This window comes from Hemiscyllium ocellatum, chromosome 4, assembly GCF_020745735.1.
Source record: "Hemiscyllium ocellatum isolate sHemOce1 chromosome 4, sHemOce1.pat.X.cur, whole genome shotgun sequence".
Classification (NCBI taxonomy): domain Eukaryota; kingdom Metazoa; phylum Chordata; class Chondrichthyes; order Orectolobiformes; family Hemiscylliidae; genus Hemiscyllium; species Hemiscyllium ocellatum.
The window spans coordinates 120,830,357-120,845,897 of NC_083404.1; the positions used below are offsets into that span (position 1 = coordinate 120,830,357).

The following is a 15,541-nucleotide window of genomic DNA, read 5'->3' on the forward strand; positions in this document are numbered from 1 at the left end:
AATGAAGGTATGAATGAAGGTGCGAACGCAAAAAGCCCATGTGCAACCACGTGGTTTCATTGTTCTGCTTTGCTATGCGCGCTTTGAACACAAAAGCTCTTAGGTCCCGCGTGATCTCATTCAGTTCGTCTTTGGCGCGTGCACTGTGAACAGCGTTCGTTGCTACATCCAAGCATTCTTACACTATCCGAACAATGGGAAAAATTGATTCAGTTCATGAACTTTTTGGTTCGCGAACCAGGTCCCAGAATGGATTAAGTTTGTAAGTCAAGGCGCTACTGTATTTCCAAACTAATCTCAGTTTCCTCTGGCCCATATCCATCCAAACCTTTCCTATTCATGTACTTATACAAATGTCTTTGAAATGTAACAGTACATGCATCCACCACTTCCTCTGGAAGTTTATTCCACAAACTGACTATTCTCTGTGTGAAACATTTACCCCACGTCCTTTTTAAATCTTTCTCCTCTGACCTTAAAAATATGACCCCTAGTTTTGAAGTCTCCCACTTTGGAGAAAATGCCTTTGATGTTCACCTTATCTAGGCCCCTCATGATTTTATAAACCTCTATAATGATAATGGATTAAACAGGGTTATCTTAACATAATTATATGGAAAACCAAACGTGGACTGAATCCATAAGAAAATTACAGTGAGGAGCGACTGGATAAATGCATGGCAGATGAAGCATAATGAGGATAAATGTGAGGTTATCCAGTTTGGTAGCAAAAGTAGGAAAGGTAGGGGTGCGATGAGACTAGTCACTGAAAGCAAGCAGGCAGGTGCAACACTTGGTAAAGAGCTAATGGAGTGTTAGCCTTCCTGGTGAGAGGATTTGAGTACAGGACTGGAGATGTCTGCAATTGTACAGGACCTTGGTTGTACCATGCCTGGAGTATTGTGTATAGTTTTGACTTCCTTATCTGGGGAAGGATATTCCGACTTTACAGGGAGTACAGTGAAGGTTCACCAGACTGATTCCTGGGATGGCCGGACTGGCATATGGACAGAGACTGGATCAGTGAGGACTATATTCACTGGAGTTTAGAAGAATTAGAGTGGAATCTTAGCCAGGTCTAGGCAGGGATCTTCTTTTCCCTTTATGGGATGAGGGTGTCACTGGCCAGCATTTATTGCCAATCCCCAATAGCCCAGAGGGCAGTTAAGAGTCCGCCCCATTGCTGTGCGTCTAAAGTCACATGCAGTCCATACCAAGTAATAATGGCAATTTCCTTCTCTATCTCTAAAGAGCACTAGTGAACCAGATGAGTTTTTCCTGACAATCAATTCATGGTTGTCATTAGACACATAATTCCAGATTTGTTTTTAAAATTCAATCCAAATTCTCCAATCTGCAGTGATGGAATTCAAACCCATGTCCCCAGAACATAATCTGTGTCTCGAGATGAGCAGTCCAGCAATAATGCAACTAGACCATCATTTCCTCCTGGTTGAACACAGGATGTATATCTCTGCCGGCTGGAGAAACAGAACCAAGAATCGAGTCAAAGAAGCCAGGGTAGGTCATTTAGGACTGAGATGAGGAGAGATTTCTTCACCCAGAGAGCGATGAACCTGTCAAATTCTCTGCCACAAAAAGCAATTGAGGCCAAAATAGATACAGTTCTTCAGATCGAAAGGGTTCAAAGGATAGAGGGGTGAAAGTGGGAACAGGGTACAGTATATGATGATTAGCTATGAATGTTGGAGCAGCTCCAAGTGCTGATGGCCTCCTCCTGCTCCTATTTTCTACGTTTTTATTAACTTCTGTCAAGACTAAAAATGAACAGGTTATAAAATCAAGGTTATTCTGTCAGCTTCTCATGCACATTTCAGTTAAAATTGTCCCCACATGCCTATTGGAGTTCACTGATATTGTTATACACTCAGCTACATGATAGCGCATCATGTTACCATGCTGAGGCTAACTTTGGACAGTACGTGAGACCTGACCCTAACATTGTCATGGAGATAGCTGTTGTGGAAGTAGCCAAATGCGTGATTCTTCTACCAGCACTTCAGATGTTGGTAAGTGTAATCAACCATAAAATTTATTGAGCAAAATCAAAGACTGTTCATGTTCATTTGGTTTATTTAAAATCATGGATACTTATCACTGAACTGTTCAGAAGAGATGAGAGAGAAATTAATATATTCAAAAGGACATCAGACTGTTGACACAAACCTGATGGGTCAAATGGCCTTCTTCTGATTGTAATAATTTGGTGATTCTATAATTCTCTGACCAGCTGTTAATGTGTCTGTCTTTGTCTACTGGACATGTAATTACTGAATGTAATCAGAGTTTCATAAAAATATTTTGACTAGAATAATTATATTTTTCTTTCTGGATTAGTGGTGCTGGAAGAGCACAGCAATTCAGGCAGCATCCAAGGATTTTACTGCTCCTCGGATGCTGCCTGAGCTGCTGTGCTCTTCCAACACCACTAATCCAGAATCTGGTTTCCAGCATCTGCAGTCATTTTATTTTACCTAATTATTTTATTCTCTCTGCTCAACAATTTGAATACTGTTACCATTGCTATAATTGATATTATTAGACAAAAATAAAACAAATTCCCGAGGAGTTAGATTGAAGACGTCACTGAAAGAGTGAGTCAAGTTAATAACGGTTGGCATTATATGGTTATAATTTTCATAAGGAATTAAGACCTAATTGATATGTGAGCGCATATCCTGAGGAGGCACATTTTATTGCGGCACTGGAGTGGTGTTCCGTATAGCAGGAGTCTGGATATTCCAACACCCAGATTCTGGATTAGTGGTGCTGGAAGAGCACAACAGTTCAGGCAGCATCCGAGGAGCAGTAAAATCTTCGGATGCTGCCTGAATTGCTGTGCTCTTCCAGCACCACTAATCCAGAAAGAAGAAAATAATTATTCCAATGGGCCAGGGAGCCACTGGAGCACTGTAAACTGCAATTGTGCTTTGGAAGTACGCAGAATTTCCAGGACTCTGTGGAAATTGTTCAGGAAATTCACCTTTCTGAGGATCAATTCCCACTTAGAGTCATAGAGATGTACAGCATGGAAACAGACCCTTCAGTCCAACCCGTCCATGCCGACCAGATATCCCAACCCGATCTAGTCCCACCTGCCAGCACCCAGCCCATATCCCTCCAAACCCTTCATATTCATATACCCATCCAAGTGCCTCTTAAATGCTGCAATTGTACCAGCCTCCACCACTTTCTCTGGCAGCTCATTCCATACATGTACCACCCTCTGTATGAATAAATTGCCCCTTAGGTCTCTTTTATATAACCTTCCCCTCTCACCCTTAACCTATGCCCTCTAATTCTGGAATCCCCCACCCCAGGAAAAAGACTATGCCTATTTACCCTATCCATGCCCCACATAATTTTGTAAACCACTGTAAGGTCACCCCTCAGCACGCAATATTCCAACAGTGGCCTAACCAATGTCTTTTATAGCCACAACATGACCTCCCAACTCCTGTACTCAATACTCTGACCAATAAAAGAAAGCATACCAAACACCTTCTTCACTATCCTATCAACTTGAGACTCCACTTTCAAGGAGCTGTGAACCTACACTCCAAGGTCTCTTTGTTCAGCAACATTCCCTAGGACCTTACCATTAAGTGTATAAGTTCTGCTAAGATTTCTCAAAATGCAGCACCTCACATTTATCTGAATTAAATTCCATCTGCCACTTCTCAGCCCATTGGCCCATCTGGTCCAGATCCTGTTTTAATCTGAGGTAACCCTCTTTGCTGTTGACTACTCCTCCAATTTTGGTGTCATCTGCAAACTTCCTAACTGTACCTCTTATGCTCGCGTCCAAATCATTTATATAAATGACAAACAGTAGAGAATCCAGCACCGATCCTTGTGGCACTCCACTGTCCACAGGCCTCCAGTCTGAAAAACAACCCTCCACCACCGTCTTTCTACCTTTGAGCCTGTTCTGTATCCAAATGGCTACTTCTCCCTGTATTCCATGAGACCTAACCTTGCTAATCAGTCTCCCATGAGGAACCTTGTCGAACACCTTACTGAAATCTATATAGATCACACCGACCACTCTGCCCTCATCAATCCTCTTTGTTACTTCTTCAAAAAACTCAATCAAGTTTGTGAGACATGATTTCCCACACACAAAGTCATGTTAACTATCCCTAATCAGTCCTTGCTTTTCCAAATACATGTACATCCTGTCCCTCACAATTCCCTCGAACAACTTGCTCACCACAAAAGTCAGGCTCACTGATCTATAGTTCCCTAGCTTGTCCTTACCACCCTTCTTAAACAGTGTCACCACGTTTGCCAACCTACAGTCTTCTGCCATCTCACCTGTGACAATCAATGATACAAATATCTCAGCAAGAGACCCAGCAATCACTTCTCTAGCTTCCCACAGAGTTCTGTGGGGATCAGGTCCTGGGGATTTATCCAGCTTCACCCCTTTCAAGACATCCAGCATTTCCTCCTCTGTAATCTGGACATTTTGAAAGATGTCACCATCTATTTCCCTAAAGTCTATATCTTCCATATCCTTTTCCACAGTAAATATTGATGCAAAATACTTATTTAGTATCTCCCCCATTTTCTGTGGCTCCACACAAAGGCCGCCTTGCTCATCTTTGAGGGGCCCTATTCTCTCCCTAGTTTCCCTTTTTTCCTTAATATATGTGTAAAATCCCTTTGGATTCTCCTTAATTCTAGTTGCCAAAGCTATCTCATGTCCACGATTTGCCCTCCTGATTTCCCTTTTAAGTATACTTCTACTTCCCTTATACTCTTCTAAGGATTCACTCGATCTACCCTGTTTATACCTTACATGTGCTTCCTTCTTTTTCTTAACCAAACCCTCAATTTCTTTAGTCATCCAGCATTCCCTATACCTACCAGCCTTTACTTCCATCTTGATAGGAATATACTTTCTCTGGATTCTCGTTATCTCATCTCTGAAGGCTTTCCATTTTCCAGCCGTCCCTTTACCTGCGAACATCTGCCTCCAATCAGCTTTTGAAAGTTCTCGCCTCATACCATCAAAATTTGCCTTTGTCCAATTTAGAACTTCAACTTTTAGATCTGGTCTATCTTTTTCCATCGCTATTTCAAATCTAATAGAATTATGGTCACTGCCCCACTGACACCTCATTCACTGCCTTGCCTTATTTCCCAAGAGTAAGTCAAGTTTTACACCTTCTTTAGTAGGTACATCCACATACTGTATCAGAAAATTGTCTTGTATGCACTTAACAAATTCCTGTCCATTTAAACCTTTAACACTATGGCAATTTGGAAAATTAAAATCCCCTACTATAATCACACTATTATTATCACAGATAACTGAGATCTCCTTACAAGTTTGTTTCTCAATTTCCCTCTGACTATTAGGGGAACTATAATACAATCCCAATAAGGTGATCATCCCTTTCTTATTTCTCAGTTGCACCCAAATAACTTCCCTGTATGTATTTCTGGGAATGTCCTCCCTCAGCACAGCTGTAATACTACCTGTCATGAAAAATGCCACTCCCCGTCCTCTCTTGCCTCCCTTTCTATCTTTCCTGTCGCATTTGTATCCTGGAACGTTAAGCTGCCAGTCCTGCCCATCCCTGAGCCATGTCTCTGTAATTGCTATGATATCCCAGTCCCATGTTCCTAACCATGCCCTGAGTTCATCTGCCTTCCCTGTTAGGGCCCTTGCATTGAAATAAATGCAGTTTAATTTATTTGTCCTTCCTTATCCCTGCCTGTCCTGACTGTTTGACTCGCTTCTGTTCTCAACTGTACCAGTCTCAGATTGATCTCTTTCCTCACTATCTCCCTGGGTCTCACCCCCCCCAACCTTACTAGTTTAAATCCTCCCGAGCAGCTCTAGCAAATTTCCCTGCCAGTATATTAGTCCCCTTCCAATTTAGGTGCAATCCGTCCTTCTTGTACAGGTCACTTCTACCCCAAAAGAGATTCCAATGATCCAAAAATGGGAATCCTTCTCCCATACACCAGCTCCTCAGCCATGCATTCATCTGCTCTATCCTCCTATTCCTGCCTCACTAGCTCATTTCTGGAACCTTTTGAAAAAATTTGTTAATGTTTGGGTATTCAGCCAGTTCAGGCTCACCGATGCCAAATATGCTGTCAAGTTTAGAGGATTATAAAACTTCCTGAGAAATGATTAAACTGGACACTTGGCTCACCTGAATGCCCAACTACAAGCCCCCAAACCCTGGCAGCACTTGACCCCATACTGGACATGATTTCCCCTCTCCCCACCCCAGCATAACAGGGCTCACTCCCACCCCAGGTCTGACTATGATTTGACCCAACTCCCCCCTCCAACACCCAACTCAATCCAGCTTGACCCTATCCTGCTGGACCAGTACTCTATCAGCCTAACCTTACCACCAAGAGCTAACACACCCAACTCCAAACCCGATTCAGTCTAAGGACTCATCCACTTACCAGGCATCCAATCAATCACACCCACTTGGCATCCTACCCTCCTCACCTCCCTTGCATTGTATCTTTTTGTCACACAATTTCCTGGCTACCCACCTTCCCCTACTCCCTCACTCACCTTTCCTCTGTCACTATCAAATTGCCTTTCAGACCCTGGCTATTTCCGATGGAACAGACCTTAAGAGTCAACAGGTAAATGGATGATTTTGAAGGAGATATCTGAGCCAATATATTAGTCTATGAGACCACTAGCTATATGAAGAGATGCAAGAAATATATTTGATAAATCTCCAACAGTGTGGATTTGATAAAGTCTGATTATTTCTGACTTATGGGAATCAGAAGACATGACATTTCTACTTGTGGTAGTGGTAGTGATTGTGCAAAATAGGAAAGATCTCATAAAGTATGTTGGAGTTATTTGTGGCAAACTAAACTTAGTACTTACTTCACAATGTGCCTCCATGGAGCTTTTTCATCCCAAAGGCTTCATCATTTTTCTGACGACACTGAAACTTTGTACTCAATTGCCAAATATAAATGTTATCATCATCTTGACAATTATCATAAAGGCTCTGCCATTATCCTATCCCATTTTATCTTATCTTTCCTTTTTAATGTTCATACACTTGACACCTATTAGTCGCATTTCTAAATTTACATATGAATGTTACCTTTTATACCTACTTAATATTTGATGCTGGGCTATTGCATTTCCCAAGAACTCATTGCACAAAGCACTTTGAGATATCCTAATTCATCAAAACCAAAAAATATTGAAAATGCACAGCTTTAAAGCAAATGCAGGAGACTTGTGAAAGAATAAGCAGTGATTGCCTGTGTTAGGGTGATAAATTAACCAAAGAGATGATGGTGTGAGCAAAGGGGGCTACTCATGTGGATAAACCTCAAATGCAAAGACAAATCTGAAGAGGTATAAATGGTTACAGTGGAATGACAGATGGGGCAGGAAGCATTGAAAATGTAACTAAGATGAAAATCCTGTGGCCTGGGACTATGACAGAAGGAAGCAGGTGCAGCCCACTTCACTGGCCATGTACCAACAGGAAGCCCCATACCTCATTTAAAGCCATCGTTAATCATAGTTTAATCATTACCGAAGAAATAAAGGCCTGTTTGTTCCAACAATTGATATTGTTTCATTGAACATTTGGAAACATTGTTGGATTGAAGATGTCTGTACATTACACATGTAGGTCTTTTTGGCCGCTTAATGTCCTTTGTTGAATCCTTCCAGTGTCCCCATTCAAGATGATAAGATCAGAGCTGGAGTGGATGCTGAAGTGCTATGTGAAAACTCCAACTCAAAGATGATAAATCAGGTGTGTGTGTGTGTGTGTGTGTGTGTGTGTGTGTGTGTGTGTGTGTGTGTGATCCCTGCTGACCAGCTATCCTGAATAGATTTAATCCCATTTTTTCAGCATTTGGCCCATATCCCTGTAAACCCTTCCTATTCATATGCATTTTAAATATTGCCATTGTACCAGCCTCCACCACTTCCTCTGGCAACTCATTCCATACACACACCACCCTCTGCATGAAAAGGTTTCCCCTTAGTTCACTATTAAATCATAACCCTCTCACCTTAAATCTATGCCCTCTAGTTTTGGACTTCTGCACCCCCGGGAAAAAGATCTTAGCTTTTGCCCCATCCTTGCCCCTCATGATTTTCTAAACCTCTGTAAGATCACCCTTCGGCCCCAGCCTATTCAGCTTCTCCTTATAGCTCAAACACTCCAACCCTGGCAACATCTTGTACCTGAAATGTCGATTTTCCTGCTTCTTGGATGCTGCCTGACCTGCTGTGCTTTTCCAGCACCACTCTAATCTAAAGATCCTTGTAGGTCTTTTCTGAATCCTTTCAAGTTTCACGACATTTTTCTGATAGCAGGGAGACCAGAATTGCATGCAGTATTCCAATAGTGATCTAATCAATATCCTCTACAGCCACAATGTGACCTCCCAACTCCTATACTGACCAATAAAGGCAAGCATACCAAATGCCTTCTTCGCTATCCTATCTACCTGCGACTCCACTTTCAAGGAACTACGAACCTTTACACTAAGGTCTCTTTGTTCAACAACACTCCCAAGACCTTATCATTATGTATATAAATCCTGCCCTGATTTGCCTTTCCAAAATACAGTACTTTACATTTATTTAAATTAAACTCCATCTGCCACTCCTTGACACATTGACCCTGAGGAGCAGAATGATGGGGTTTATATGGAGAGGGAATGTATGAGCTCACAATCTACTGCCTCAAAATTGCTGCTACTCAGATACAGTTGATACTGAACTGAAGGATTCAAATAGCTTATGCAGACAATGATAAGTGGGATTGATTACACAGCTGTAATCTAATTGAGGAGTTCAAACATTTGTAGAGAGAATAGTTGATACCTGGGAGCGATTACATGGCTGCAATAAAACTGAAGGAGTCAGATAGTTTATATGGAGAAAAGTAGACAACTGGGAGTCATTCCAGGCTGGTAATTTAATTCAAGTTTATAACATGTCATCAGCCATGAGGGTGGAGCTAAAATGATTTACTGGTATCATATGAATCCTTTAGATTAGATTACGGCCTTGAAATCGCTTCTATGTATATGTTCGTTTTTATTACGAAAGTGAAATAAATCTCAATGTCACCTCATCAGATCATTTCATACATTGGTGGGACTGTGTCTTTCGTTCTGCAAATTCAATTCTTACGGTTTGTCCTACATTGTGGAAACAAACAACTCCATTAGGAGGGAGCTTTAACATACTGTGACACAGTGTGAATCTCTCTTATTATCTTATGGCAGCTTATTAGGCATGGAACATAATGCTTTAGAGAGAAAGGTGTTTCTTTTCATACTAGATTATTTTCTCTGTTTTCTTGAATTTGGTGCCAGGGCGTTGATTTTAAGAGTTTCATGCTCACAGTTACCCAATATAAGCTGTCAATGATTTGTGTGTGATTCTCTAAGTAGTTTATTGAGATTGTTAAGATGCAGCAGTTTAGACATGATATGTCAATGAATGAGGTAAAGAAAGTATAAGCCCTGGTGATAGAGAACAGTTCATTTATACCACAGGACAGACTGACCTTTAGGGCAGAATGTGTGAGCAACTCATTAAAGTGCTAGTGGAACAACATGCTACTCTCTAGGTGGTGTTCAGGATCCCTTCTCTGAGTCTTGCATCTCCACTTCTGGCCCATCTTCCATCTGCTTGATGAGGACTACTGCCTACAAGGAGTGCTTATTTTATTGATTAACAGGATGTGGGCATTTCTGGCTAAGTCAGCATTTATTTCTCATCCCAAATTGCCCTGTTAAGAGCCGTCCCCATTGCTGAGGCTAGACAAGGTAAGAACAACAGTTTCATTGAAAATAGGTGTGGGAGTAGGCAATTCAGGTCTTTGAACCTGTTCCACCATTCAATATGAGCATGGCTGATCATGCAATTTCAATGTCCCATTTCTGCTTTCTCCTATACCCATGATTCCTTTCACCATAAGGGCTCATTTCCTTAGAGGACATTAGTGAACTAGAAGAGTTTTTCCTCAACAATTGATTCATGGTCATCATGTGACTCTTAATTCCAGATTTTTATTGAATTCAAATGTCACCATCTGCCATAACAGGATTCTGACCCAGGTCCCCAGAAGATTGCATCACTGGTTTAATGGTACAGCAACAACAACTGGTTTTATGGGCAGCACGGTGGCACAGTGGTTAGCACTGCTGCCTCACAGCGCCAGAGACCTGGGTTCAATTCCCACCTCAAGCGACTCTCTGTGTAGAGTTTGCACATTCTCCCCATGTCTGCGTGAGTTTCCTCCGGGTGGTCCGGTTTCCTCCCACATCCAAAAATGTGCAGGTCAGGTGAATTGGCCATGCTACATTGCCCATGGTGTTAGGTGAAGGGGTAAATGTAGGAGTCTGTGTGGTATACACTTTGGCGGGTCAGTGTGGACTTGTTGGGCTGAAGGACCTGTTTACATACTATAAGTAATCTAATCTTTACAAAAAACAACAATATGAGGCCATCATAATAAGGCCTGCTGTCTCAGCACACCCATCTGCTCTGGGCCCTTATTGTTAAATCATATTCCTAATGTCAGGTTATTTTCTCTATGTCAGTCTCTTGTTGAACAGTTTTGGCCAATGGCAATGGGGCAACTTCTCATGATGTCAGATGATTGTTGTCCATTTCATCTGCATGATCTACTGCATCAGACACAAAAGAGCATAAGCTAAACAAACTTTCATATACTTCCCTCCATACACAGGCTTCCTTGAACTTTGCAGAACATTCTCCCAGCTTCTGGAACCACCCAGACACCATTAGCCACATGGCCGCTCCTTCCATGACCACCGGGACAATCGATGACGTCCTCTTCCTCCTCCAATGCCACTGCACGGCCTGCAGCCACTGCTCATCACCTCTGAGATTGCCATCCACCAACCATCTCCATAACTACAGACAAGACTATGACCGCAGGATACACTGGCGTCGCGGGATTCACTATCACACATGTGACACTTACCTTGTCATCAGCCATGAGGGTGGAGCTAAAATGGTTTACTGGTATCATATGAATCCTTTAGATTAGATTACAGCCTTGCAATCGCTGCTATGTATATGTTCGTTTTTACTACGAAAGTGAAATAAATCTCAATGTCACCTCATCATATCCGCAGTCACTGGTTGGTTCCATCTGTGACGTCACTTCTGCTGCCAATGATGTCATCAGCCAAATACCCAGCAGTAACGTTGCCCACCCCGCCCCCGTTAACTTAACCAGCACCACTTCTGATTCCTTTGTAAGTGTCACCTCCTTTGGTGATGTCACTACTGACCCATAACCACGCCCACTCAAGCCACTGTCTCCACCCCCACCTCCAACACCAACCCCACTCCAGGTCCTAGATCCCATCCCATCTCGAACTCCAGCCCCACTCCAAGTGCTAGCGCCCATCCCAGTCTTCATCACTCCACCAGACCTCCCCCTCACTGAGATCGAAAGTTTAATCCTCAGTAAAACCTCACCTTTATCCCTCTACGGTTCCAGATTAACGACTTCGACACACACTGCGACCTTGAACGTTTCTTCTACCGCCTCCACCTCTGTGCCTACTTTTACAATCAAGACACCCACCCCCCACCGAGGACCCATTCTCCTGCCTCCAACACACCCCATCCACCTGGACACAACATGCTGGCCTGCTACCCCCGCCCTCCCCCCACCCCGACCTCTTCATTACAAACTGCTGCCGTGACATCAACCACCTCAACCTGTCCATCCGCCTCCCCCACTCCAAACTCTTGCCCTCACAATGTGCAGCCCTCCATTCCCTCCACTCCAACCCCAGCCTCACCATCAAACCAGTGGATAAAGGGTAGTTTGGCGCACTGACCTCTACACCGCTGAAGCCAGGCACCAACTCAAAGACACCTCCTCCTACTGCCCCCTCCACCTCATCCCCCATCACCAAACCATCATCTCCCAGACCATACAGAACCTCATCAACTCAGAGGATCTTCCACTCACAGCTTCCAACCTCTCAGTTCGGGAACCCTGCACCACCCGATTCTACCTCCTTCCCAAGATCCACTAACCAGACCGCCCTGGCCAACCCATTGTCCCAGCCTGCTCCTGCCCCACTGAACTCATCTCCATCTACCTCGATGCTGTCCTAAACACTTAGTCCTAGAACTCCCAACATACATTCAGGACATGACCCAAGCCCTCCACCACCTCCAAGACTTCCGTTTTCCTGGCCCCAATGCCTCACCTTCACGATGGACATCCAATCCCTCTACACCTCCATCCACCATGTCCAGGGCCTCCAAGCACTCAGTTTCTTCCTCTCCCACCGTCCCCACCAGTACCCTTCCACTGACACTCTGATTCATTTGGCTGAACTGGTCTGCACCCTCAACAATTTCTCCTTCCAATCTTTCCACTTCCCCCAGATGAAAGGGGTAGCCATGAGCACCCGTATGTATGTCTCTTTGCTGACTACGTAGAACAGTCCATCTTCCGTAGTTACACCAGCACCACCCTCCATCTCTTCCTCCGCTACATTGATGACTGCATCGGCGCTACCTTGTGCTCCCACGAGGAGGTCGAAAGTTCATCAACTTCACCAACACATTCCTTAAATTCACCTGGACCATCTCGGACATCTCCCTCCCCTTCCTAGACATCTCATCTCACGGTGGTTCACAGCACCAAGGACCCAGGTTCAATTCCCACCTTGGGCTACTGTCTGTGTGGAGATTTGTGCATAAAATCAAGGTTGATACTCCAGTGAAGTATTGAGGAAGTGCTGCGCTGCGGGATAGCCAGTCATTTCATTGCAGCATTAAGCTGAGGCTACCTCTATTTTTTAAGGTGGATGTGAAAGATTCCATGGCAGTGTTATACAGAAGAGCAAAGAGCTTGCCACGGATAGCCAGGTCAACACTTTTTCCCTTAACATCGCAAATGTTCGCGATGTGGTCATTTTTAGAAATTCATCCACAGAATGTAGCCATTTCATTTATTGCCCATTCCTTAATTGCCCAGAAGGCAGTGAAGAGTCAGTCATATTACTGAGGGTCTGGAATCAAGTGAAAGCCAGACCAGGTAAGAATGGTAGTTACTTTCCCTGAAAGACATTTGTGAAACAGATGGACTATTAATTCCAGGTTTTTATTGAATTCAAATTCAACCGTATACTATAGTGGATTTCAAACCTAGCTCCCCAGAACATTACCTGAGTTTTCTGGATTAATAGTAAAATTATGATGGCACTAAAGTCATCATCTCACATTGCATTGCTGTCAACATTGGGTCCCAAGAAACTTTTCCAGGTTGGTTTCAATTAATGTGAATAAAGTGTACACATCTCCCCCCGCCCCCACCCCCCATCCCCCACCCCCACTCCAGATCCCCGCCCGGCCCGGTCTCTCCTGGTGGTAGTAATGCTGAGGCTTCAGAGCTGTTGCCCTCTGATTAAGCCAACATGAGACTACCCACCACTGGTGGAGTGTTCAGATGTTGTAAGGGGAGGAAGGGTAGATTGAGACATTTTTCCCTGGGGCATCAGAGGCTGAGGGGTGACCTTACGGAGGTTTATACAATCATGAGGAGCATGGATAGGGCAAATTGGCAAGGTCTTTTTCCAAGTGTAGGGGGAGTCCAAGATTCGAGCGCATAGGTTTAAGGTGAGAGGGCAATGATTTAAAAGAGACATGAGGGGGGGGTCCCTTTTTCACAAAGAGGGTAGTGCATGTACAGAACGAGCTGCCTGGGGAAGTGGTAGAGGTGGGTACAATTGCAACACTTCAAACACATTCGAACAGGTACATGCATAGCAAAGATTTACAGGGATGTGGGCCAAACACAGGCAAGTGGGATGAGTTCAGTTGAGGATACCTGGTCAGCATGGGAAGATTGGACCGAAGGGTCTGTTTCTGTGTAAGTATGACTCTCGGACTCTGTCCCATTAGGAGGCCGCCTGTCATGAATTTGCTGAGCAAATTCTGCTGCTATGGGCTTGGGAGCCTCATTTTATCACGATGTCAGGGTTCCAGCTGTCCATGTTAAACTCAATATTGCACATTGATAGAGAGAGTCTGATTCAGTGGGAATAGTTGATGCTGGAGCAATGTTAACAGCAAACTGAACTTGTGATCATGTATGCAAATGAAGTTCAAAGTGTACAATTACTGATTAACAATCTCTTATTGCTCCGAGCATATGAGTGTTGCTTCAGTGTCCCAAAGCTCCACTGAGAACCACAGATGGAGTGAAATCTTATTATGATCCTGGATTCACTCACAAATTATAGAATTGAACAACTTAGGATTCTGTCAGCATAGTTAAGGCTTTGACATGGCAGGATAGACTGCCTTGGACTCAAATGAAGGAAAGCTCAATGTTGCATATCCACTGGGCAGCATTTCAGTAATATAACCTCTGAAAGAAATACAGCCAGGAGTCTCCCTTGATTTGAGCTTGCAAAAGCTGCCATGCTTTCATTCGCCAGGAGGTGTATTGTGTGACAGATGGCAATGTTGACAGCTCCGGCTCAAGGGGTTGCTCTTTTAGTCCAGACCGTGGAGGCTCTGCTGTCTCTTATTAGTTACATGGTTTACACAGCAGTGCAGCCAAAGAGGGATTTTCCACAAGAATATGATCCAGAACTGCTGAGCTGAGACTGTTCTGTGTGCACAAGGCTGCATTCTTCAGGCGGTGATTTTAAATCCTTCCATCTGCAAATTTCTTTCGTGATGAACAGAGGACCCATGATGAGGAGCAATGGTGCATGTGAAAGAGAAAATACATGATGCACTTGATATAAAATTAAATAATTCACGATTGCTCAAGGACATGCCATATCCCTTTGTTTACCATTGCTTCAAAGAAACATTTTATCTTATTATCTCAGGTGACCTGTTACCCGCAAGAGGAGTTTAAAGGTCATTGCATGCTTTTGCAGTGCTCCATGATGTAGCCTAAAGCATATTCAAGCTTTTAAATGATTGCCAGGGCAGTAGAATAACCTGTACCATTGTTTCATACAGAATGGAAACGGCTGCTTGGATTGTGTACATGACTTTAACCTTGAGGAGTCGCAGTCTTCTATATGGTGTAATGGTCTGTGAGAATATGGTGCCTATTATTTGACTTAGGAGTCCTTGACTGGGTTCGGGACTTGACAGGGTAGATGCTGAGTGGTTGTTTCCATTGTGGGAGAGTCTAGGACCAGTGGGTAAAACCTCAGAGTAAGGGGGTCATACATTTAAGATCGAGATGAGGATCAAGAATTTGTGGAATTCTTTACCACAGAGGGCTGTAGAGGTTAGTTCTTTTGGAATGTTAAAGAGGCAGATTTTTATTCAGTCATTGTTGTCATCAATCAGTCACATATGACTGATCATGGGTCCTTATGTGGCTGATGAGCCCAGTCCTAGAGCTGTATCTCTGATCACACATTTGGCAGGTATTTCTGGGAGGTGAATTTGGTCCTTAGCCTTGAGGTCATTGACGTTCCTTTCTCCAATTCATTTTCCGAGCTT

At 43.5% G+C, this 15,541-nt stretch overlaps 1 protein-coding gene across 1 annotated transcript in view; it reads left to right on the forward strand.

Moving 5' to 3' along the window:
* The window catches only part of tsnare1 (T-SNARE Domain Containing 1), an 849,044-nt gene extending 838,016 nt beyond the window's left edge, over positions 1 to 11,028 (forward strand). Inside the window, exon 12 of the mRNA XM_060824475.1 lies at positions 10,761 to 11,028. The gene's annotated coding sequence lies outside the window, so the exon portion shown is untranslated. The remainder of the gene's footprint in view (positions 1 to 10,760) is intronic.
* The last annotated feature ends 4,513 nt before the right edge of the window (positions 11,029 to 15,541 follow it).